Source organism: Chroicocephalus ridibundus, chromosome Z (assembly GCF_963924245.1).
Source record: "Chroicocephalus ridibundus chromosome Z, bChrRid1.1, whole genome shotgun sequence".
NCBI lineage: Eukaryota > Metazoa > Chordata > Aves > Charadriiformes > Laridae > Chroicocephalus > Chroicocephalus ridibundus.
This window is the reverse complement of record NC_086316.1, coordinates 16,032,335-16,056,813: the sequence shown is the minus strand read 5'-3', so window position 1 is coordinate 16,056,813 and position 24,479 is coordinate 16,032,335. Positions and strand designations below refer to the sequence as shown.

At 50.4% G+C, this 24,479-nt stretch overlaps 1 protein-coding gene across 3 annotated transcripts in view; it reads left to right on the top strand.

The window, feature by feature from the left end:
• Positions 1–4,038: 4,038 nt before the first annotated feature.
• Positions 4,039–24,479, top strand: part of CORO2A (coronin 2A) — a 59,482-nt gene continuing 39,041 nt past the window's right edge. For 2 of the 3 annotated variants that reach the window (XM_063320706.1, XM_063320708.1), the window contains exons 1-2: positions 4,053–4,160; positions 5,816–6,064. The gene's annotated coding sequence lies outside the window, so the exon portion shown is untranslated. Of the gene's footprint in view, positions 4,161–5,815; positions 6,065–24,479 lie in introns of all 3 variants that reach the window. The other variant, XM_063320707.1, reaches the window with a different exon arrangement.

The following is a 24,479-nucleotide window of genomic DNA, read 5'->3' as shown; positions in this document are numbered from 1 at the left end:
AGCGCATTTGGGGTGAGCAGTCCCCTGTCCCACTGCATGGGGGATGCTTGCTGTAGTTGCCTGGTCTGCTACCATTTAGGCAAAATCACCATTTCTTCTTGTTATCGACCGATGGCTTTCCACCAAGTGCAAAGTCTGGCTTTGAGATGCCAGCTGGTGGATCTGTATCTGCTCTGGTTTTAAGCTTAATTTTCATAACACAGAAGCTCTTTGGCACGCTCTGGTGTCAAGATGGTAGGGAGCTTTGAGACTTCATGCAACATCCAAGGTAAGTAAAATTAAATGTCAAGGTCCCTTGGGAAAAAATAGTACTCAGCTCAACATCACAGCCCCTTGCTGAAAATAATAGCTTTAATTTTTTCTTTAATAAAGTGATTCTGTTAGTACAAAAGTATTGTTCATGACAGCATTTTGCAGGGAGGAAAAGTTCCAAAAGGAAATTAAACCCAACTGATGTTTCTTGCTTCGTCTTCTGATAATGTAACATTTTTCAATGTGATAAAAGCTCATGCAGATTGAGGGGGAATGCCGATGCCACAGACTCTGAAAAGACTTCCAGTTTTGACACCGCCACCACAATGGCATATTAAATCGGTCCCCAAAGCTGGTGGGTGTTGCGTGGGCACAGCTTCCACCCTACCCCTTGTGCCACCCGCCCCCGTACGTGGGGCACAGACAGTGATCTTGAACTGCGCAGGGCTGGAAATAATTACAGGAGAGGTGGGATGTTCTTGTTAAAGATGATGCTAATTGGGTATAACTAATTAGCGGCTTCCTCCATGCAGCTTCATCCAAACCTACCACAGGCACGCCAAGCCCCTGGTCCTCATCAGGCTGGGATGAAGCTGAGTACAGTGCTTGCTGCAGCACCTCCTTTCCAGTGCAGATGTGCTGGGCTGTGTGCTGGTATAACACAGCTTTCAATTAAATCTACCTGAGGACATTGCATCTGCAAACCCGTCATGCCCTTCTGTCCTGGTTTGAGAAACACAGGATTAATTTTTCTTGCAGTAATTTTACTTCTGAGTAAGGTCTCTTCTAATGCCAGGGAAAACTGTTTTAGAAAACTCTTGTGTCTTTATTTGTGAAAATATTTATTTTATAGCCAGCTGTGATATGTGGGTTTCAAGGTCTCAGTATTTTTGAGTTAGCCAGGTGCCTGGATGAGGATGAGGAGCGAGACCCTTACCATGAATGGCACATTCAATACAAATTAGAAAGTTTGTTGAGGAGCCCTCTCTCCCTTGATGGCTGCCATCCTGAGAACTTCTTGCCCTGGGGCTGGACCCCTGAGCCCTTCCCTTCCTCCCAAAGCCGCAGCGCTCGCAGTGCCCCACATTTGTGGGACAGTGTCCCCTGCTGGGAGTGCACAGCTTCCTGCTGGTAGAATGGGCTGAGCATAATCCCTGTGTATTTTATATTGGTATGGGGATCAATATTGGTTCTTTAGTGTTATTAATGTTATTTATTTAGTCTTATTCTATTAAATCTGTTTATATTTCAACTTCTGGGTTTCCTTGTTTTTTCCCATTCCCCTTCCTGGGTTGGGAGGGGTCATCGGGTGATAGAATAATTGTCTAAACAATAAATTGTTGTGGGTTCCTCAAACCATAACACCTTCCTAGGGCAGCAAGGCATATCACCAAGCAGAAAGCTGTTTTCCCCCTGCCTCGTCTCATCCACTTCTGCGCCTGCTCCTTGCAAGGCAGGACCCTGCTGCCCGGGAGCCACCCCAGCTGGGCGAGAGGTCCTCTGTCCATAGCTGCACAGATACCACTAGTGTGGCCACAGTGGTGTAGCTCCTGCAACACAGAGCAGCCACAGCAGGTGCCAGCAGCTTGCCCACAGGTTGCAGTGCTGCAGGTAGTTTCTGGCTAGCCGTGGGCCAATGGTGGTGTTCGACTGCGCTGCTGTCAGGCTCCCCTCCATAATGAACTCTGCTGTCTGTGGTGGTAGCTTTCCACTTTTCATTAATTTGCACAGGCTGGGAAGAGATGTCCAGAGGTGACACCAGCCTGCTCCTGGCCTGATTTCTGGCATGTAAGGATATGGGATGGCAGAGAGTTACAGGGCACATTGCTCCAACTTCTGCTGTTGGATCCCAACAGAAAACACTAAGAACGGTGTTTTCTTTGGGGCTGCTGGAGGCCCTTTACCGAGCAGGACAAGTGTTGTGTGGAGCTGCTTTTTGCCACAAGCCACCTCTGCAGACTCAAACTGTCAGCAGCAGTTGCTCAGCCAAGCCCTTGCTGTTGGATGACCAGTTGAGAAGTCCCAGGAAAGAAGACAGAGAGTTCACCCCAATCACCGAGGACACCCCAGTACAGACACCAGTCCCAGCCACGCCTTCTTAGGCTGGAAAGGGGAAAGGGCAGCAAAGCCATTCACTTTGTCAGCACCTACAACAGCTCTGAGGAACGGCACTTGCGCATGACTGGCGTAGCTAGAAGCCTGCAGTGGACAGGGCTGAATGCAGCAGAAATGTTTTCCACAAATAACCTCAAACAAACACACCTTTATCCCCCCATCAGTCCTGCATGCAATCTTCTGCTGCTCAATCAGGGCTGGAGAACAGCGTGTGTGAATGGAAGCACTGGAGATCATCTGTGCATCCACACCTGACCTGTCTTGTACTTCTCTATGGTGAAGACGTGAGCATGGCTGCGAGTGTCTTGAGGTGTTCCAGAACTGATCTCAATTCCTGTAGGCAGGCCAGGTCCAGGACAGCTGCTGCACAAGCAGCCACGCTTTGTGTCCACAGCTGGATTGCCTCCTGTGCTCCATCCATGAACAGTGCTTCTCAACAGCTGTGTCTCTGCTCAACTCCTGGGGTTGTCCCAGCCTGGTACCTGGCAGCAAGGCATGGAGAGCACTCTTGGGGGCTGCTAGTTGGTTCTGAAATTCGGCTCAACTTCCTCAAAGGATTTGGTGTGGGACTGCTCTTGTCAAAGGTCTGCTTTTCCTCCCCTAAAAGGACTTTGGGTGCCTGTAGGGACTGGCAGACTCCCATCTCACCCCCACAGAATCAAAGCACAGACACCTGAACTGCAGCATCCCACTTGTGGAGGACACCCAGTCTCACAGCCTTGTCGCACCTGCTGGCTCAGCCCAGAGCTGCCACTGCTACCCAGAGATGGGTGGGACTAAAGCATTGAGATGAGCCAGCTGTCTCAGGCTCTGTTCAGAGAGAACCAGAGTGGTGTGGCTGAGTGGGTGACCTGGACAAGTACATCTCCTCTACACTTTGACCTTGGGCATTGCTGTCTACTTGCCAAGTTCCTCACCCAGGTTACCAGGTGGGCTTGTAGTGCTGCCAAGGTACCAGCTGTCCCCAAAATCTGAGCTCTGCAGGCATGACAAGCTTTTGAGAGTCATTTGCCATCAGTGAAGGCCTTGCAGCTTTGAGCCCATATGGGCCAGTGTCTTTCCATCTACCAGGGACTGCTGAGCCGGCTGGAGGCTGCCAGCTGAGGCTGGCACCCTAGTATGTGTTGCAGGGGTGTGCGAGTGTTCAGGGTGCAGCGCCCGGGACCTGGTGGTCGCACCGAGGGTACAGGAACCCACTGCCACGTCCACCGCAGCTCTGTGAGCTATGGCAAGGCCTGTGGGTTCCCTCTGCGCAGATGATGGTGAAGTGCTGATGCTGTCAGCGTGATGTCCTAGCAAAACCTTCACAGCGTACCTCCAGGCCTGAGACCTGGGAGACCCACCTGCAGCGGTGATGGTGACGGGGCACCGTGCACGTCGGGCCAGTTCGCCCAGGGAAGGGAGGGGTGCTTGACCGCTCTTGCCCCCCGTACGGAGGGGCTCTCCCCACGATCGCAGCAGAGCGAACCCCACGCTTCCTGCGGCCCTCAGATGGCCCCCAGGCCCCGGGCACAGCCGCGCTGCCGGACCCGCACCTCCCCGGGGAGGCTCTGCGGGGCTCAAGCTTCCCGCATCACGGGGGCGGCGGGCACCCCCCGAGCCCCGCCGGCACCTCCCGGCTGCGGGGCGCGGCGGGGAGCGGGGCGGGGGGGGCGGGCCGGGGCGGGGACGGCGGGCGGGCCGGGGCCGGGCTGGCACTGCGCGGCACGGCACGGCGCGGAAGGGCGCGGAAGGAGCGCGGCTCCCATGCGCACGCCCTGCGCGCTGCCCGGACCCCCGCCGCCAGCCGCAAGGTATGAATGAGACCGGGGGGTGGTGGTTTGGCGGCGGGGGGAAATGGTGGTCGTGGGGCCGGGACGCGCCGGCCGGGGCACCTGCCACAGCCTCGGGAGCGGGGGGACGGGGGGGGGTCGTCTGGGGTGCCGCAGCCCCCGCCGGCCCCACCCCGCTTTGTGCGGAGCCGCCGCCCGCAGCCGCGGGGACGCCGGGGGATGCGGCGGCCGCCCGGTGCCGCGGGCCTCGGGCATCCCCCGGCGAGCAGGAGCGGGGCTTCCCCGGTGGGAAGCCGGCGCTCGTCGCGCCATCCCTGGGCAGGATCCTCGCTCCCCTGCCCTTGGGATGCTCCTGCAGGTAACTGCAGGGGAGGGGGGGATCTGTGCCACAGCCGGCCCCCGGTGGGACTCCGCCGGCCCGGGGAGGGGCGTCTGCAGCGGACCGGGCTTCGCTCCGAGGTGCGGGGAGCAACAGGGGCTTCTGGCCGAGTTGGGGCAGGTGGGAGCCAGCATCGTTCTGCTGGCCCGGGCATTCCTGCTGGCTACTTCTGCCAGCCATGCTTGCTCCTGCAGCGGGTGGCATCTGTGTAACTTTGCTCATGGTACAGAGAGAAGCCTCCTCTATGTCTCTGACTGTGCGTCTGGGAACGAGTTCTTGAACCTGGCCCCTTTGTGCTGGAGTCATGGGGATTTGGGTGCTTGATGTCAGGGCAGGTCACGTCTTGAGCAGGGCACGATGACAGCCCCATAGACGACATCTGGGCCGTGCTCTCTGGCGGCGGGGTCTCCTGGTGCCAGTTCCCCCTTCAGGGCAAGCCCTGGAAGGGCTCTTCCTTTCAGGCAGCGCAGCTTTGGAGGACTGCTTCTCCCCGTGGCTCTGGCTTTGATGCCACAGCTCTGTCAGGGGCGAAGGCAGGCTGTTGCGAGGGGATATGTAATGATGACAGCACTTTGCAAACAAGTCCCCGGTGGCCTGGGGAGGCCAGCTATGTGCAGTGTCTTGCCGAACATTCATTGTTCACCCTGCAGGGAGTGGTGCCCTCCTTGCCTTGCTCTGGAGTGTGGAAAAACAGCCCTGCAGCAGCATCCTGGCTGTTCCTCATCCCCCACCGCCCCGTTCACTTACACCTCCTAAGAAGGCACTGTGTTTGCTGCAGTCCCTGTAAAGGGAATTTGCCTGGACAGGCTTAACCTCTTCTGGTCTCTTGGGTGCTCAAGGGAAGTGATTTCTGCAGAGGATTCGGAGAACACTTGCAGGGGGTGGGTGTTGTTTGCCTTTTAATCTTCCCAACGCAGGCTCCCCGGTGGGTTAACAAAGGAGCAGCCTGTGTAGCCCTGCTGTTCCCTTTGTTCTCCCACTGGCTGTGCCCTCTTTGGAGAGCTCAGATCTCTTCTGGTTTGATGAGAGATAGAGCATGACTGATGGAGACATGCAGGGAGTTCACGTTTTGGTGTGAACGTTTCAGGAAACTCTAGAGCAAAGCTTCAAGAGGTGGGATGGGGGAGCTGGTTGCTTCTTAGAGACAAGGCAAAAAGGAGGCGTTTTCATCTGTGCTGATGTTGCTTGGTGAATTAGTGTTATTGCGGACAATCTATAGCTCCATCAATGAGTGTTATTTCAAATTCATTCAGTCCATTAGGCCATAGCAACAAATCAAATCCCGTTGTCTTTGTAGACCTGAGAAAAGCGAGGCCCAGGCTCTGGAGATGTTTGGAGAAAGAGCCAGACAATTCTGCTCCCTGCACCTCTGCTCTGCCCCGAGCTCCTCCTGACCTTTCTTCCTTGGAGGCAAAGCAGCTCTGCATGAGTGTGCCAGTTTTGCACGTCCGGGGGGAGAAGGGGACCGCTGCTCTCCCTGTGCCAGCTGCATTGCTCACTGCCGTCCCCTTGATCAGGCCGGTTGCTGGCTGTGTCTGCGCAGCAGGTGGGTTTCCTGACAGCAGGTCAGGGTATCTCCAGATGTGGTGGGTTTCTCACTCTTTTTTCCCTCCTGGGTAATTTCTGCCTGTCTCTTGAGTATGTTGGTTTGTCCCCTCTAAGCAGATTTCTTGCTTGGAAAATGTCAGTAATGGATAATATTTCGAGTGTTTCTGTGTCTGCTATGTTTGTTAGCAGCTGGATGGTGAGTGGATTTTGGGTTGTCTGTGTTTTGGTGAGCCTGTTTCTAGGTTGGTCGGCACTGGGCAGGCTGCTGGTCCCTGGAACCCATTTGTGGTGCCAGTGCAAGGGCCGTTCTCCCTTGCCTCTGGGCTGTCTGGACTGCCAGATGCGCAAGTGCTGAGAGGTTGGTGTTTTGGGTGTGTACTCTTGAGTACGGAGCAGGTGCCTGTCTGTGAACTGCGTGAGCCCAAAGCACATGGGTGCTTCAGTGTTACAGAGACTTAGGGAGAGAAACGAAGGTTTTGGCAAATCCCCAGAAGTGACAGTGATGTTTTGGAGTGAAAGACAGCTGCCTCAGGCGCAAGCCAAGATAGGTTTTGTACATGACCTTGCAGGCTCCTCATCTGTTGTGGTCAGTTCGCTGCCTCGTAGGTTTTTGTGCTCCTTGGCCTACAGTGGCTGCACAGACTGAAGTCTTCATCCTACCCTGGTGGGCCTGGATTTCCACAGCAGGGATTTCAGTGTTGTGACAGCGTATGACAGAGACCTTCTGTGAAGAAACAGGGTAGAGAGAGACTGTCCCACATCAGTTCCCCACCATCTGCTCTTGGTTGGTCCAAGGGGACCTCAGCAGAATCCTGATCCTTAATGGCCAGACCCTGTCTTCCACTCTCATAAATAAACCTTTGCTAAGAAAGTTTCCTTGGAGTGTTTGCTTCAATGAAAATAACCCCCACCACCTTATTGGAGTATTCCCATCTGCCAGGTATAAAGAGCAGCAGTGTCTTTTGGTGATAAAATGGTAGCCGATATTGGAGTTGTCCAGTGGGCTGATGTCTGGGTGGCTGCTGAGGGATTTGCTGCTAAACCTCCTGCTCAGAGCCAAGGTGACCGACCGGTGGACCATCCTTGGTGAGGCTGGACAGTGTCTGCTCTTCGAAACAGCCGGGGCTGGCCGCCTCTTGGTGCCCAGCAGGGTCACAGACGGTCTGGTCTCTTGCTCCCATGGCAAGAAGACACCGGAGCGAGAATGCGGTGAGGTGTTTCACATGCAGTCATTACCTGGCTTCCCCGAAGTGCACGGCAAGCTGCTCTGGCTGCAGAGAGCTGACGGAGGCAAACAGCCTGCAGCACATAGCAATTACGCTGACGCGCCTTCTGCCTCTCCGCAGGAGAAACAGGAAAGATCTTTAGATCATCCAGAGGCTGTGTGGGCTGAGGGGGTTGGACACTCGCAGGGTTACACTGGCTTGCAAGCAGAAGCCAGACTGGCCTAGTATTTCCAGGGATTTCCCCTCTGCGGTATTACAGGCTTGCCAGCAATTCTCCATTTTGAAAATACACCCTGCAGGGCTTTATTAGGGTAATGCTGATGCTTACTATTTCCAAAGCACTTTGAAATTCACAAATAGGACTTTCTGACCCTCAGCCAAGGAAAGCCCTTTCTAAAGCTTGGAGACATGCCACTGACTGTGGTAGGACCAATGATAGTGTGCAGCTCCAAGCCCCGTTCTCTCTTCCCCTGTTGATCTGCTCCCTGCTCTATTTCACATGGTTTCCCATTTTCCAGAGCACTGCCCAAAGTTTGGCCTGTCTCTCCCTCTTTCTTCTGAGCATCCTTCTGGTCTCTGGTTTGTTTCTTTCCAGTCTGGTGAGTCACTGTGCTCTTTATCTCTGTGCCAGGAAATATGGGCATTCCTACCTGCAGAGAGGAGGTCTTCTGCAGCGATGACTCTGCACTGCCTTGTTCCCTCTGTGGGACAAAGTCACTGAGAAAAATGATATGGAAGACAAAACAGTAGAAACTCCCAGCATTTGTGGTATTTTTATCACTGAGGTGGAGACAAAGTCCATGGAAACTGATTAGATAGCTTCCAGGAAAGCAGGAGAGGCCAAACTCCGGCTTGTTCTTCCCCCTGCAGCTCTTTGAGCTGTGCTTAAACGGCAGAGGGGGCAATGCTGGGTGAGAGCTCTTGCCAGGAAAAGGTGGATGGTCAATGCTCTCGAGGTCAGGGTTACACTAGTAAAGCAACTATGAGCCTTGTGGCTCCAGCCGCTGTGTAGAGTAGAGCGGGGACAGTCATAAAAAAAGTGGAGGCAGGAGCCAAGGCAAGTCCTGGCCTTACTCCCGAGAGCAGAAATTAAGCAATTCTTCCTCTACAGATACCATGATTTAAACTCTTCTTGCAGGGTGCCTGTGGAGAGGCTGAAATCCTCCTCGGGAGAGCCAGAGAACTCTGGATCCCATCCCAGGTGTTCTGGGAACCGCAGGCAGGGTGCACGGGTTGTGCTCGGTAGACAAGTGCCTTTTTCTCAGGCATTGTCCTCTCCCTGGGTTGGGGTATGGACTCAACGCCGCAGGCCAATGAGAGCATCTGCAAGCGCGGGACTGGGAGCAGTGGATTTCTCCCGAAGCTGACGGTCCTTCTCCAGCCTCACCTGGGTCTCGCTTTGCCGGGGACCGTTTGCACGTAAGACGTTTGCACGTAAGACATTTGCCAATCTGCCAAAAGGACCCTCGAAGTGGTCCTGCCCCTGAATGCCACCCAGCGCCATTGTCACAGCGGTGATCTGTGCTGAATCCAGACATAGGCTTTTCACTGCCCTCTGTATGACAGCAGCTCTTCTCCCATCAGGTATCTGTGGAGTTTTGCATTCCAGGCTGTGGAAAGTTCGGCTCTGCCAGTGCAGTTCAGCTGTCAGTCACCTTCTGCATGGTTACGTGTGAGGTTATTTAAAACCAGTTATTTAAACCAGTGTTTCACAGTGTTTGCCCTGAGCAAGAATACACAAATCTTGAAAAATATAAAACGTATTGCCTTAGAAAAACATAGCTACCATTTCAACTGAACTGCCAGCACAGTTGCAGTGCTCTTTTCCAAGGAACCTCACATTGATGTTACTGGGAACGCTGTCTGGTGACGTGAACGATGCCAGGAAGGACCAATCTTCCTTGTCATCCTCTGGTTCCTTCCATTCTATCTGGCTCCTAAAAGGAGCCTGTGCTGGCAACAAAATTGCAGGGTAATAGGCACAGAGAACCCAGACAGGTCTTTAATTGCAATAGACAAATAGAAGAAGTCAAAGATTGTCCTGACAACATCTACTTAAATGTAATTAGTTCACATTATTTTTCTCTGCCATTTTCTCTAATTTAATTTGAATACCAAAATACACATACACAGGAACAAAAACAAAATCAAAATAGCATTGCTCCGAGTTCCTGCTCTCATAATATTCATCTCCTCCTACATGTAGAGGCTCTTTTCCTTACAGTCAGGGAGGATCAGAGTCTCTCTTCTGACCCCTCCTGCCTGTGGTCATGGCTACGGCTCATGTTTCTCTCTGAATTTGCAAAGGTCTTGATGTCAGTAACTGATGCCTGAAGTCTTAATTGAAAAGATTGATTTTGCTAATGATAGCCTGGCATCCAACAGCTTCCATAGAAATCAATAGAAGTTCAGCGTCTCACAGTTTTAAAAATCATGACACTCATTTAAAGGCTTAATAGAGATTGAAGGGCTTGAGTTTACAGCCCCTTGCATCTATTTCAGACTTGTGCCCCTCACCATACATTAAGCCCTGTGCAATAGCGATGGGTGTGATACACCGTGCCAGGCAAACCAAGTCTTGGAGCAGAAAAACTAACCCCCTCACTGAGATTTTACAAGTAAAAAAGCTCAAGTGGAAAGCTGACACTTTCATCTTTCTTGGCGTCCAGGTTGTGTTTTAGTGAACTCTTGGTTCCTGTGGAGTTGAAAAGATCAGAAGCCTCTTGTATCTTTATAGATAATGTATTCTTCAGTCTGTCTGACAAACCGTAATGAGAGCCAGTAGCTGGAAGCAGAAGTTATTATTTGGCAAAATAATAAGGCAGTTGTGCTGTTAGCAGCAAAGAGGAGCAATCGTGGGAAGAGCTTCCTGGGGTTATGTATTGCTAGAAACTTGAAGAGGATGACCATCTAAATAATGTCACTCAGTGCAGACAGCAGTGTTCTCTGGAAGTAGGTGACACCTCTCAGCCTGCCATTAGCTGAACAGCAGCTACCTGGCGTCCTTCAGAGATTTTTTTCCCTGGGTTGTCACCCCCAAAGCATCCTGTCTCATTATGGTGGAGGGCATACACTCCTCTCTCCAAGCCCTCAGCATGTTCTGCTGGGCTTTGCCTTTAGGGCAAACTCTTGTTCCCCAACACGACAGCTAACTTTCTCTCCTGAGTTTTGTGTTATGGTCACTGGAGGGATGACAATTAGAAGGCAGGAGTCCTCTCAGCTGCTTTGGACATTGACTGTAAGTGGAGATGGACTTCACTGTCTTTGCTGGAGTTCTGGAGAGGGACAGATAGGTGACTCATCCTCGTGGAAGCAGAGCACTGTGTAGGACCAGTACCTGCCTATGCAACTGGTGTGTACTGACTGACTGAGGTCATGGTTATTCGTCAGACAGGGGCTTAGCAGGATGGTTTGCTGCCTGCAGTACCTCCGTCTTTCGAGATTTTCAGAATTCATGTGGACAGGGCCCTGAGAAACCTGGTGTGATTTAGATTTCACCAGAAATTTGGGCTACAGACCTTCAGAGGCCCCTTCCAGCCTAAATTCGCCTGTGATTCTGTGATGATAGAAGTGAAAACCTCGTAATGATATTAGGAACCAAAGTTCTAAGGAGTTAAACCAAGGAAACCCATAGCTAAGGTCGAACTGGAAAGTCTGCCTTGGTCCTATCGCCCATACTTCGTTCCCAATGCTCATGGTAAGTGTTGAACTTGGACAAGTGGTGAGAATCCATAACTTTCTGCAGCACACATATCTGCTTTACGGGTCCATCCACTTGTTGTGGTTTAGGCTGGGCTGGACACTAAACAAACGACAGATGCTCTCTTTTTATAAGGAGAGAGACTTGTAAGGGAGAGAGACTTGCAGGTTGAAGAGAAAACTAAAGCTACTTTAATGAAATATTAATAATAAAAAGAAAATAATAATAATATTAATAAGAAAATAATGAAATACATACAACATATACAACACCTTATCAAGCTCCCAGCGTGATGAACACATCACCGCAGGCACTGGGGAAGCCCCAGACTGGACTCAGTGACGGCCGGGAGCTAGATTCTGGATCTGGGTTCAGGAATGCATGGATCAGGATCAAAGGCAGACTAACAGAAAGAGTCCTTCTCAGACACCGGCCACTGAAGAAAGAGGCTGACCCCTTTGATCCCTCCGCTTTTATACTAAGGATGGGGCAGATGGGATGGAATACCCTGTTGGTCAATTTTGGGTCACCTGTCCTCTCTGCTCCTCCCTGCAGGTGTGACCCCTCTATACTTTTCTGCTTCCAACCCTCTAATGGGGCAAATAATGGTGTTAGCTGACCTTGGATGCTACAGCAATAAGTGTAAGCAAGAGCCTCTCTGCATACTATTCTCTCTGCATATTAACTATAAACATCAGGCCTTATCTGTTTATAGAGACGGATACTGTCTGAAAAATATGCCCTTAATTTCACAGAGTGCTGTTAGCTGAAAAGTAAAATTACTGACAATAAAATTGGCTCTGTTCTATCTTAAACCAAGACATGACCGGATGGAGGCAAAAGGATGTCCTTGAGTATATTGTGATCATCCTTGGCGTTTCAAAAAACATTTCAATAAAGATCATTTTGCTATTAGGTTTTAGCTTGGGGAATCTCTTACTGTTGAGGCTTGGTTTTGGTGCCCAGCCCTTTGTGGGCCCTTAGTGGAACAGGACTTCTTAAACTTAATTAAGAGTAGATCTGTTTGATGTGTAAAGAGGGAACTGAAGTGACAATTTCTCTACCTTCTCTTTCTTTCAATTTTGAGAAACCAGTGAAACCAGTTATTATCTTGCGTACGGTTTTGTGTTTTTCAGAAGAGTTTTCCAGTGTCTCACCTATTCTTCCTTCCCTGACAGCATGAACTTGCACCATGAACTTTTCTGTGGCTTCATCACAGCTTGTGTCTTGCATATAAAAAAAAATATAGCAGTGTTTATACTTGTGTTTCTGCGTGTCTTGCAGTCAAGCTCAGTTGTGGGGTTCGGCAGATTAATGGCACAGACACCATATGCGGCCCTACACGGGTTTCACACACCTTTCACCGTGGTGGGGTTCTGCTGCCACTGGTGCCGCTGGCCACCGGCAGTACAGGCAAGTGATTGCATGGGGTCTTAGTCCGTAAGTCTGGAAATCTGCAAGTGTCTTGGACTCCTGCAGAAAGGCAAGCCTTCCCCAGGAAGTTCAGGTCTTTATTTTGAGCTCTTTCTAGAAACCTTTCCCTTTCTTTACTTCCATTATCTCACCGTGTCATTGTCTGCTGTCCTTCCGGTGCCTGGAGTTCCCCGGCATCGTGGGGCACCCAGGGTGTCACGCAGGGCAGCGGCAGCGCTCACCTGCATCCCCCGAGCCTGCTCGGGGACCCCCCGGTGGGACTGTTCCCTCTTGCTGTGATCTGTGGCTGAGCAAGAGCTGGGAGCACGGTGCTGACATTCCCCAGGCTCTGAGCAATCTGTAGAAGTTTCCTGGAGCCTGAAGACTTTCTCGGGTACTGAAAAGTCCTGGATGCAGATGTAATTTCATGAATGCATATAAGATACCCAGAGAAAACTGCATATTCAGCCAGGTGCAGTGTGGCCCACTGTGTCCTACCCAGTGCTTTTCTTTTCACTCTTCTTCACACAGACAGTCTTTGTTTTTGCTGTCTAAGGCATGGAAATCTTGTCCCAAGCTGCCCGGCCTGCATTATGTCAGGAGTTCAAATGCTGCTTTAATTCACAGCCAGACTTCAAGAGCTGTGCTACCTTTCTTTTTTTTTTCTCCTTTTTTTTTTCCTTCCTTGTTTTTTTTTTTTTTTTTCTTTCTACTGGCACTACGAAAAGATCAAATACTGTCTGGGTACATCCACAGTGCAGCTGTGTCTTGAACGCCTCATGCAATGCTAGCTTTCTGCAGCTCATTGAGGATGTGGTAGTGCAGAAGAGAAGGCAGAGAGGGACAACTGTTTAGATTGGAAAAGGTGTGCCTGAAAAGGGATATGACATATAGCCTTTGACATATGGTATGATGATGGGATGGAGAGTTCAGATAGGGAGTGATTGTTCCTCTGTTTATCACTACCCAGGAACTACAGGATACAGATAAACAGTGGAACTCATTGACACAGGATGTTGGGGATGTGGTTCAAGAAAAGCCATTAGATGAATCTGCAGGCGGAAAATACATTAGGGCTGGCTAAACAGACAGATAAGCCTTTGGCTCAAAAAGTCCCCAAGGCACAGATGCCCAGAGCTGACTCAAAGGCAGAGAAAAGGTCAGCTTGTCGGTGTGGATATCAGCTGTGCTGGAGAAATAGGCTGGCATGGAAAGCAGCAGTGGTAGAGGGAGAGAGAGTGAGCCTGTAGCTGGGAGCTCAGCTGGGACGTGGCAGCTGGAAGGGTTGGAGAGAGGGGTGGTGCAGAGGGACAGAGCTGGAAGGTGATCAAAACTCGTTTTGGAGGAGATATGCAAAGAGGCTGGCAGGAATGAAGTATGTAAGAAATAAGATACTGTATGAGAGGAGAGGCTGATCTTCATCACTGACAGATAGGAGGTATGAAGAGGGGGACTGGTCACAGGGGAGAGCAGTGATGCTGAACGAAATGATCAGAGATAGAAGAACACCCAAAACCACGATGAAAGAGCAACACTTGGTGGAGAAGAGGTAAAGAAAATAGTCTATCTGAAGACAGGCAGAGCTGAAGGTCAAACAGAGAGGGATGTCTATGGAAAAGTGTCTGTGCAGTGACTGACCTCACCTATCTGTTAACCATAGGCACATCTACAGTGCAAGAGGAGTAGACCTGTGGAGTGAAAGACGTGGTACCAGGACTTCATATCCACAGGCATTTTGAGCATTTTAGTTTGACCCCGCCAGTCCCATTAGCAGATGGAGTGCACTGGGTTCTGATCCTGGAATGATTTTAGCTTCATCTGGAGTGAATCCTGTCTGCATGCTCCGAGACGGTTGTGCAATGCAACCTGGAGTGCAGTAAATGGCAGCAATAAGGAGATTTGCTTCGAAAGCGTGCTCCCAGTCTGAACCAAACGCTACTTCTGGCCACTTCCACCGATGGATTCGGTTCAGAGTGATGCCACTGGTTTCCCAGAGACCGTGCATTTGCCAAGCCCAGCGTGTGAATGAATGGGCACAGAATCTCACTTCCCTGGCAGGGAAAGCATGGGTAGTCCTCCCGCTTAGTCAGCATCAGTCAAAGCCAGGCTAAGAACCAAAAAGAGCAAAACTGAACTCGCTATTTCTGCTCTAAATGGTGAATCGATATTAAAACTTGTGATGCGGCAGAAGAAAGCATTGGCTGTTGTGTCTGTAACACCTGCCTTTGCCTTACTCTCTTGCTGGCTTGTCATGCATTAGGTAAATGGGGCCTGCTGTTAGAGAGCTCGAAACTGCATTAGGAGTTTTCTGGAGAACAGAGAGATGTCAATTCTGATTTAATGAGCCAGTCAAAGAGAAAAGCCTCAACTGCAATCATGAAGCAATTCTACAGGTGCTGCATGGATGTGGGAGAGCTCCCCAACATTTCCCTCTTCTGTGGGCCCCTACGTGTTTTTTGCATGCAGATGATGCAGCAAGAGAGGTGGAAAAACTCTGCAGCTGTGGGCTTCAGAGAGGACCTCTGGTGCTGCCCATCACCTTTCAAAGAACAAGGTCCTGCTGCCATTGCTCCCAGAAGGACAGGGTCTGTTGGCCTTTGCTTCTGGCTCACGATGGGGAAACCCACAGCTGGTTCTTCTCTACCCCATGGTAATAGGTGCCCGTGTCTTTTGCTGACAAACCCATTTACTATCAGCAGGATACAACTCCTGGAAGGGCAGTTACAGAGCCGGGCTCTTCTTGGCAGTGACAGTGTAACAAGGAGAAAAGGACGCAAGCTGCAGCTGGAGGGAAGTAGGTCAGACGTTAAAGAAAGCTGCATCCCCAGAAGGGCGGTGCAGCCTCGGGACTAGGCAGGTGGAGGCCTTCATCTTGGGGTTTTTGAAGGCTCCACATTGGCACTGATTGAGAGCTATGGGCAGGTTCACTGTGAGGCTGGACTGGAGACCACCAGACGTGAGGTGTCCTAGACTGTGTCCTTGCGTCGGTGCTTGTGCTTTCCTGCCTGCACAGTCAGAGCCTGGTTAGTGCCCCAGCTCTGTAGCAGTTTCCATTTTCACTTGGTTGATCAGACTCTCAGTTTTCCCAGGTAACTTTGGAGATGAGATCCTAAGGCCAGGCTTAGTCTTGCTGGCTAGAATCTCATCTAGTTTCTAGCCTGTGGGCTGGTTAGTGTTAGTGCACAAACCTTCAGTCATGGTGTAATGTGGTTACAGTAGATCACGTTAGATGTGAGGGCTGTATCTTCAGGCATTCAAGTGAAGAGTGTAGCCTCCAAACCTTCACAGAACTCAGGAGAAACATCTGCACTTGCTGTATTTCCACTGCCTTGCCATCCTGATGGTCACTTCAGATTTCCTAATGCATCTGTGTCCTGTTGGCAGCTAGGCAGAAGAGGTTTGGGAAGCACTCGGGCTAGACCTGTGGACCCCACTTGGACTCCTGTGGCCAACTAACAAAGGTCTTGGGATTCCCTAAGGGTGGCTAAACCCCCCAAAGCTGTTGCTCAGCTTTGCTTCAAGGAAGGCCTTCTGTACAGTAGCGTGTAACCGAGATACCCCATCTGGCAGATGTCTGCAGGCATGCTTAGACCTCACGATAAAGAGCAGTGGGACCAAGCATCCCTAGTTTCCCAAACAACATGGCAGGCTACTGACACCCAGGTCCATCTTTTTGATGGGTAGCTGAACTTGGGTTTCAGAAACTCAGAAGCCGGTTTGGCCTTGAATGGCAAGAAACTTCTAGCTGTGAAATAGGAGACCGAAAGCATGGTGTTCTGGTTTCAGGAGAAACTGCTGAGCTTGCAGAGAGTCAGGTGATGAGTTTTTCAAGGCTGCCTTTCTGACAAGAAATGTGGCAATGTCTCTTAAAGTTTGTGCATTTCACCATTTCCTTTTTATAATGAGTTTTTGTGGGGTAGGGGGGTGGAGGAGGCTTCCAGTTTTTATTGTTCTTTGAACTGGGATTGTTGTATTTGCTTTTCTTTCATAACAGAGCAGGATCTTGCCAAGGTAGAAAAGCTCTGTAAGGTGGAATTTGCCCTCTCATTGAATTCAGAAGCACATTAGTACTCACAAGGAAGTTGATAAGCAATAATATTTTCTTTGCTGCCCAGGTAACCAGCAGAGTGAAAGAGGGTATTGTCTCTGGAGAATGAAGGCAAGTCAGCTTTATCTTTCTGCTGGAGTACACAGGCTATCTTGGAAAGCTGGAGGTAAACCAGGAGAAGGAGGGGCTCGCTCTCCAGAGAGGCTGAGGTGGCCCCATCCTCTGCTTCAGTCATATTGCCTCCTGCCCTTCCTGGGAGCTCTGATAAGCCTAATGAAACTGAGTTCAGTTTCAGGGTCATTTTGGGGTTTGCCAGCCTTTCACATTCCCCCAACCCACTACTGTGGTTCTTAAAGGCGATGTCGACTGAAGCTATTTGTGTCCTCAACGAATCATCTTCCTTTCTGTCAGAGCCTGCAGAGTAGGGGCACCAGATAAAGCAGACAGGGGACATGTGATGAAGGGGGAGGTTGAACTGCCAGAAAATGGTATTGCCACCAAGTGGGGGTTCATCCCTGGAGGATTGCTCCATCCCTCCTGGGATGGACAAACTGACTTTGCGTTGACCTGAGCCCAAGTTTCTTCACACTCCTTGGAGGGTGGGCTGTGCTTTTCAGCTTGATTTCTAGGTGACGTTGTCTTAAAAATATTTATGAAGCAACTCTCTTGCAGCCTGGGGGAATTCATGTGCAGTGAGGTGGTGTTTCACTCCTTGGGCCTGAGTGAGAGGTGTGAAGTTTCAGGAAGTGGAGCTCCAGGCACCGTTGGCAGCAGAGCGACAGTGATGGTGCCACAGCTGCCTCAGGCTCCCTCGCTCCAGGCTGAATCACTTCGGTTGCTTATGGGAAGAGTGAGGCTTGTCTGGCCATTGCAGGGAATTCCAAGGTCTGGCAACAGACCCTCCATGGGCACTTCCCAGCCCCTGGGCTTCCTAAGCAACCTGGAGCCTCCCAGCATGCTTTATGCCTCTCATGAGGGGAAAAACATCCCCTCATGAACTTCAACAAAGATAAATGTCAACTTCTGCCCCTGATTTGCAGCAGCTCTCTGCAATGGTGCAGCCTAGGTCTGACTGGCAGAGAGCAGCTCTTCAGTGAAAGCCACGAGGGTCCTAGTGGGCAGCAAATCTGTCCAGAGTCATCTGGGTAGCTTTGCAAGCCCTGCAGGCCAACCGCAGCCTGGGCTTATCCACAAGACTGTAGGTAGACAGGTTTCCCAAGGAGGCTGTGGGGCCTCCATCCTCGTTAGTCTTCCAAACTCAGCTGAACAGTCTGAGCAACGTGACCTGCCTTTGTAGTGAGCTTTGCTGGGCGTTGAATATAGGACTCGGGTCCTCCAGGAGTGCTTTCTGGCCTAATTTCTTCCTGTGATTCTGTATGCGTTATTGTTGTAATTTCTTTTTGCTTCTCCCACTCGTCCCAGGGGAGGCGTAAGAACACAGTCAGTGTCAGGCTTGGAAGTTGGGTTGGACTTAAAAGTTGGAACGCCAGCAAAAAAATAAAGAACTGGTGACAATTCAGCCAGTACTTCACGACGTGGCTTTGCTTTTTCTGGGGGATCCCACCCTAAATACAGTCTTGGACTCCTCCTCGGGTCAGGTGATAGGGGAGCCTGAGCCTCTCAAGAGCTGCCTGAGGCTGTGGTCTCCACCAGTTTTTATCTTTGCTTTCTTCCCTGCTCCTGGCTGTTGCCACTGGCTGTGCTGGGATGACCCAGTTAAAAATAACCTGGCTGAGCTATATTTGTGAAGGCACGTATGTTCCCTCATCCATCTCCCTGCTGTGCCAGCGTGACAAAGAGCACAGCCATGGAGTAATACCAGGTGGTGGGGATGTGGCAGTGCTGTGAGCAGGTGTTACTGTCACGGAGTTTTTATGCTGGACGTGTCTGGGCATTGCTGCCTGCCTCGGGGAGTGCGTTGTGGTGTCATCTTGGCTGAATACAAACGCAGCCAGAGAGCTCATCCAGGATGGCCACTGGATTTTTGCTGTCTCAACCTTACCTTGCGGAGAGTGGTCTTGTTTCACTCCTGGCAGCCCTAGCCTGCCCCTCAACATATGTGCTTAAAATTATTTTGAGGTTCACAACACTTGGTGTATCTACTAACATGAACAGAATTTGCACAATGTGCACTTTGCCAAGTTTGGGGCTTTGGTATGTCCTTGGCCCTTGGTGGGCTGCTTTGGGGTCCCTCACTAGAAAGATGCTCTGAGACGATGTGGTACTAGCTGGTGACGATGTTTGTGGGGTGCAGAGCTGCAGTGGGCAGGTGGAGTCTTGCTGTTCGGTACAGGACAGGTGTCTATGCAATGTTTGCCTTCCCTGGCCCAAGCGGATATTTGGGGGAGGCAAAAATGCTGGAACCACCTTCTGCTTGTGGTCCCGTGCCAGTGGAGGTGCCTGTGTCAGTGGAGGAGCCACTGTCTTGTCTCTCCTGGGGCTGTGTCCACCTGGTACCCTTTGCATAAGCTGTAACCTACTGCTAGCATGGGGGAAGGTCTGACAAGCCTCTTCCCAGGGACACATTTGAGAGCTTCTGTCCTGCCCTGGCCAGCGTGCACTGAAAACAAGGGGCAAAAGGGGCTGCTGTGACCGCTCAGAGAAAGGTTTGGGCCTCGCTGTTTTGTGGATGAGGAAATCAACTCATTCCCATCTCAAGTGACTCCTTCACCCCCTGCGTCATGTCCTCTGTATTTGTGCAATGTTTATACTACAGGCAGAGGTGTTTCTTCACAACCAGCTTTCGAGGGTTTAAGTATCTTTGCCACGCTGGAGAACTGCAAATATTTTGGAGTGTTATTTAGAGATGGATTTTCTGATGAAAGATAACACATCTCTAGAATACGGTCTCCTTCGAGATCTTGCTCGCTGCTGTCATTTTGTCCCGCACCACCTCTGCAGATGCTAATCCATCCGCACCAGCAGCACGTCCTCCCTCAGGTAGCCGTTAGCCTGCAGGTTGTGCTGAAATGAGGTGACAGAAGCAGCTCCCAAAGCTCCCGTCTGGCTGACAAGGAGAAGGGACCTTCATGTTTCTGCAGAGGACTGATGTTAAAATGGGGGCTAGGGATGGACACGGACAAAGCACCGCTTTCCATTACCTGCTTTGCCTCTGAAAATACAGAGATTTGAGCGTATTACTTGGTTTGGTGAAGGCTCTTTGCCCGTACCCCCACACCGGGGAAGGGTTTGGTGATGGGGCTGCTTTACAGCGCAGGAGAGGGATGCGGCGTGCCTGCCATGTGGCTGGTGGGGCTACCTTGTCCCTTTGGGGAAGGGGAGGGCGCCTGGGCAGGCTGCAGGCTGTGAGCTGCTGCTTTTGGGGGGTGGCACGTGTCTGTTAATGAAAGCAGACTGAAACCTTAGTCTGAGCTCCCTTAATCTGAATCCCGTAACAGTGGGTGTGGATCCTGTAGGAACAAAAGACAAAGAAAGGCAATTGATAAAATCAAGGCCCATCACAGGATGGTTGATTTAAAAGACTGGTTCCCAGCTGGCTGGTTTAAAAGGCTTCCAGCTCTGGTAGCAGATAGGGTTGTTTTTCCAAGGATATGCCTCTGAGCAGCTGTAAAAAGGTCCTGCTGCCTGATAGAAAGGCGTGGTGAAAGGTTTTTATTTGCTACTGTGGATTGATCGGAGTACAGATGCTCTGGAAGACGTGCTGCATTATTCATGTGGTAGGTACCTTTGCTAAAAGCTAATGCACAGCCTGGAGGCTGTGAAAAGTGGTACAGTCCTTTGTGTGGTTTTGTTGATTCACTGGGGAGCCTGGACTGCTCTTAAGGTTTTTTTTTTTCTGAATACCGAGATTGATAAAGCAAATCGAGGAATGCGAGATCACTCAGCTAATGGCTCTCCACCTCCTTTGTTGTTTACAAACCATTCCCAGCTTTTTTTTTTTTTTTTTTATGCATTATTCATACAAAACTGCTTGCTAGGCTGGTCCTGTTTGTGAGACTTAAATGGTAACTCAGTGTTCCTGTGGCACCAACTTAATCTGCTTCCCTGAAGGGGCTCAAGTGTCTGAGGTGCGGTATGCATGCCAACATGCGGTTTGAAAACCCAGCGTCTGCAGTAACGCAGTGCCCTACGCTGGATTCCCCATTAATGCATATTTAGTGTCCTTACCCGCCTTGATTCCCGCTGTTGAATGCAGATGCTGGGGCACCACCAGCAGCGGGGCCGCGGGAGACAGCTCCTGGCCTTCTGCGTGCTGGCCGCGGTGGGAGGACCTCAGGCAGGGCTCGGGGTGCCATGCTCTGAGAGACGGGTCCTCTGTGTGTGGGAAGAGGCACAGCTGCAGCATGTGTGCTTGTGCCTGGACTGCCTGAGCCCGCAGAGATCCCATTCCGAGCTGCTGGCAGCCGGCAGCGTGCGCTTCTTGCTGAAAAAGCTTTAAATTATACTGCAGACCCCAGAGTCAAAGATGGGAAATGCTTTTCCTCCTTGCACCGCATCTGGTGGGGAGAAGACCTTGCTGGACTCAGCAAGGCAGACTTTGTTTCCCGGTTGTGGCCCACTGACCGTAGTTGCCCAATGCATAAAAAGCCAGCCTGGGAACATGTCTCTCCCTGTAGCTCCCTTCTGTCTTTTAGCAACTGGCTGTCAAGGGACATGGTCAAGGCCATGGTCCAGCAGTCGGGTTGTTTGTCTGGGGACTCTGAACTGGCAAACCTCATGTCCAAGGCAACATCCTTGTAGGCAGGATTTTGCCTCAAATCTATGGTTGCGGAAGAGGCAACTGCCTCTGTTTGCCCTGTGTTAGGTGGAACCAAGATGAGAACCGAGAGGTGAAAACCACCATATCTGTAACATTTATTGCTCTCGTAATAATAAATCTGTAGCGTCTGAGCTTGTAGTATTGTTCGAGATGACACATACAGATGGTATTTAAAGCTCTGGGTTGCTGCATAATCACGTTGTCTGCTCGACTTTGGATCCAAAGGAATTTATTACTGGTAATTTCTCCTTGATAGTGTTATTACACAGAAGTGGAATTTGGACGGCAAGATGAGTCTGGGGGTGCGTGACCTGCTCTCTTGCCGATGCGCCTAGGAGACCATCCACGGCTTGGAGGGGAGCCCAGCTTAAGCTCTGAGGCTCGCAAACCATTTGGTGTGACAGGTTTGAGAGAAGCTGGACCAGAAATGGAATGGTCTGTGCTTATTAGGCACCCAGCCCAGCGGGCTGATGGCAGGTGACGAAGTTCTGAGGGCTCTGATTTTGTCTTGAAGGAGTAGCTTAACACAAACTGTGATAAAACATCTGTAAAAGACAGGAGACTGTTTCATGTGTGTGTGTCTTACAAATTGTAGATAACACTGACATTCCTCTTTGCCTTCAGGGTTGCCTTTTTGAGGACGTACTCATCTCACATTTTGAAACTTTGAGGATGGAAGCGCGTGGGTGGATTTTTTTAAAAAAAAGTGCAGACTCAAAAATGTAAACCTGCGAGCTTGGAATTAGTGACAAATGTTGCGTGGATGAGGGTCGGAGCCAGCATGCCAGCCTGTGACATGGCTGTGGCAAATCCAGGCACCGGGGCAAGTGAAATGCAGACCAGCAGGGCCGTATGGCGTAGCTGGTACGTGCATATGCCCCTGCTCTGACCATGCTGCTGGGTGCTGGGAAACGGTGGGCAAAGGGCAACAGTTGGACACGCTGGACCTACAAGGTGGAAGATAATTACTTGCAAAAGCGATCAAATTTGGCAGGTATGCATTAAGTTTTCCAAAGAAAGTGTTCTCCAGGAGCAATCCCCCACCCCTTTCCTGTGCAGGAAAAGACAATTTCTGTTTTGGCTGGAAAAAAATGAAGAAGAAAAGAAAATGGGATCAAGCAGTGTTATCTGCTGAGCTGTAAAGTGTGAGCTGGGATTGCTCTCTGGATTTCTAGAACTGTTGCAAAGCACAGACACCTCTACTTATCCTGTTACTACCACTGGGCTTTCCAGGCCTATTTATGTGAGAATACCTTTTCAGTAGAAGCTAAAGTCTGTAATTATATTAACACCATCGCACCAATGTTGCTGGTGCACCTCGGCATGCAGAAACTCATCCAAAAGGCTTCTTCTTACAGGGGAAAAGGTGAAGGTGCTCTTCACCCTCACCTTGCCTGTAGATAAGCATGTCTGCACAGGGGCATTTGTTGGTGTCCTGAGCAGAGCCTAGTGCAGGCAGGGGTGTGAGACAGCCCGTCCTGCAGAGAGCCACCAGGATGCACAGCGCTGTGTCCGACTTTCCACAGCAGCAGGAGCAATACTTTGTGGCGCAGCCTGAGAGGTGCGCTGGGACAGGAGGCATCCTGGCTCACAGATTTTGGACTCTTGGGCGTTGCTCCAGATCTCCAGTCACAGGTGAGACAGGACCTTTCCTCCTGCTGCTCACCAGAGTTTCTGTGAGTGACCTGCTGACAATACAGGTATTTGGTGTGCTGGACCTGGAGCTCAGTCTCGTGTATTGGAAAAACCTATTTCTGAAGCCCCAGGAGAACAAGAGCTTTGAGATCCTGAAGAACTTGCATCCCTGGTAGGCTTTTACGAACAACAAGCAGTTTTCTGTTCCTCATGCAATCCAGTCCCTGGACCACAGTGGGTACTGGGGTACTGGTGCTTAGCCAGGAAGTTGCCACCTAGCAGGCTTGGCATGCCCTGTGATCACCCCAGCAGCTCAGTCCTGGCTGGCAGGGCTCACAGCTTCCAACCATGTTGGCTTCTTGAAGGGACAAATGCAGAGCCATTCCCAAACCTGGTTAAATTCCGCTGCAACAGCAAGAAGGGGTGAGTGGTACTTCGGGCTACAGCGGGGCAGGTGAGGTTAGGCAGTGCCCATGGCAGATGTGTGGGGACGCCAGTCAGTGTGGGCTGCAGGACACATGAAGAACTGACGAAATTTACTCAGAGCGATTAGCAGGTTGTCTTTGAGGACTCTGCAGAGGGTGGAGGAGATTCCTGAGCTCTAGACAGAGGGAAGCCTGATCCTCTCCATGAGGAGAATATGAGAACAACAAGAAAAAAGTGGAACACTTGGGAGAAATAATGATAAGAAAGAGGCAGAATGAAGAATGACAAAACCAGTCATGTCAACACACTCAGATTTCCTCTTACAAAGGGTGGTGATCCCAGTGGATGTGGAGAAGCAGGAGATGTCATTTATCTTTACTTTAGGAAAATGGTCATTGCTGTCCCACACACTTAGGATAAGGGAATATGCACTACATACACTTGTTTAGGTATATAGACTATACAGGAGAGCTTAATTATCAAAATATGAGGATTTATTGAGGAAAGTTTTGCAGGGCTCTTTCTGCCATCTGATGCTGTTTGGTATTTTTGTTAGTAATTAGGACAAAGGAATACATAATAAACAGGAAACTAGGAGGAGCAGGAAGCCTGCAGAAGGACAGGGCTCTGGTTTGAAATTGCCTTGATGAGCTGAAGAAATGGCATGGGAAAATCAGGATGCAGTTCAGTAGTGAGAGGTTCAGGTCTTCAGATGACGCAGTACCATCAGTTCAGTTCTGCAGAAAAGCGTCCAGGGTCTGCAGTTCATTCCATGCTGAGCACGACCCAGTGACATGGTGAAACAAGGAAATGACGAATATGAAAAGGAGAGTATCTGGTAAATTATAAAGGAAACATCTGTTCGTCCACATTAGTAAAATAGCTGTATGCCAGTTTTAGGTGCAACTGCTCTAGAAAAATACAGATCAGCCAAAGGGAGCGGAAGCGAGGAGGACAAATTCATCAGCTGTTGAGAAAGTGTGGCTGACAGAAGGAGAATGAGGTAAAAACTGGAGAAGACTGGGAAGCTATGTGTCAACTGTGGAGGAAAGCTTGCTGCAGGAAGAAGGGAATAATCTTTTTCCTGTGATCTGGCTAAATAGGATAAGAAGCAAGGGACACTGATTGCACAAAAGGAGATTTAATTTTGAAAGCAGGGAAAAGCTTTGTAATTGTAAAGGCAGCTGAGTGCTGGGATAAGTTTCACAGGAAGATGATGGTCTGTCCATTACTGGAGAATTTTAG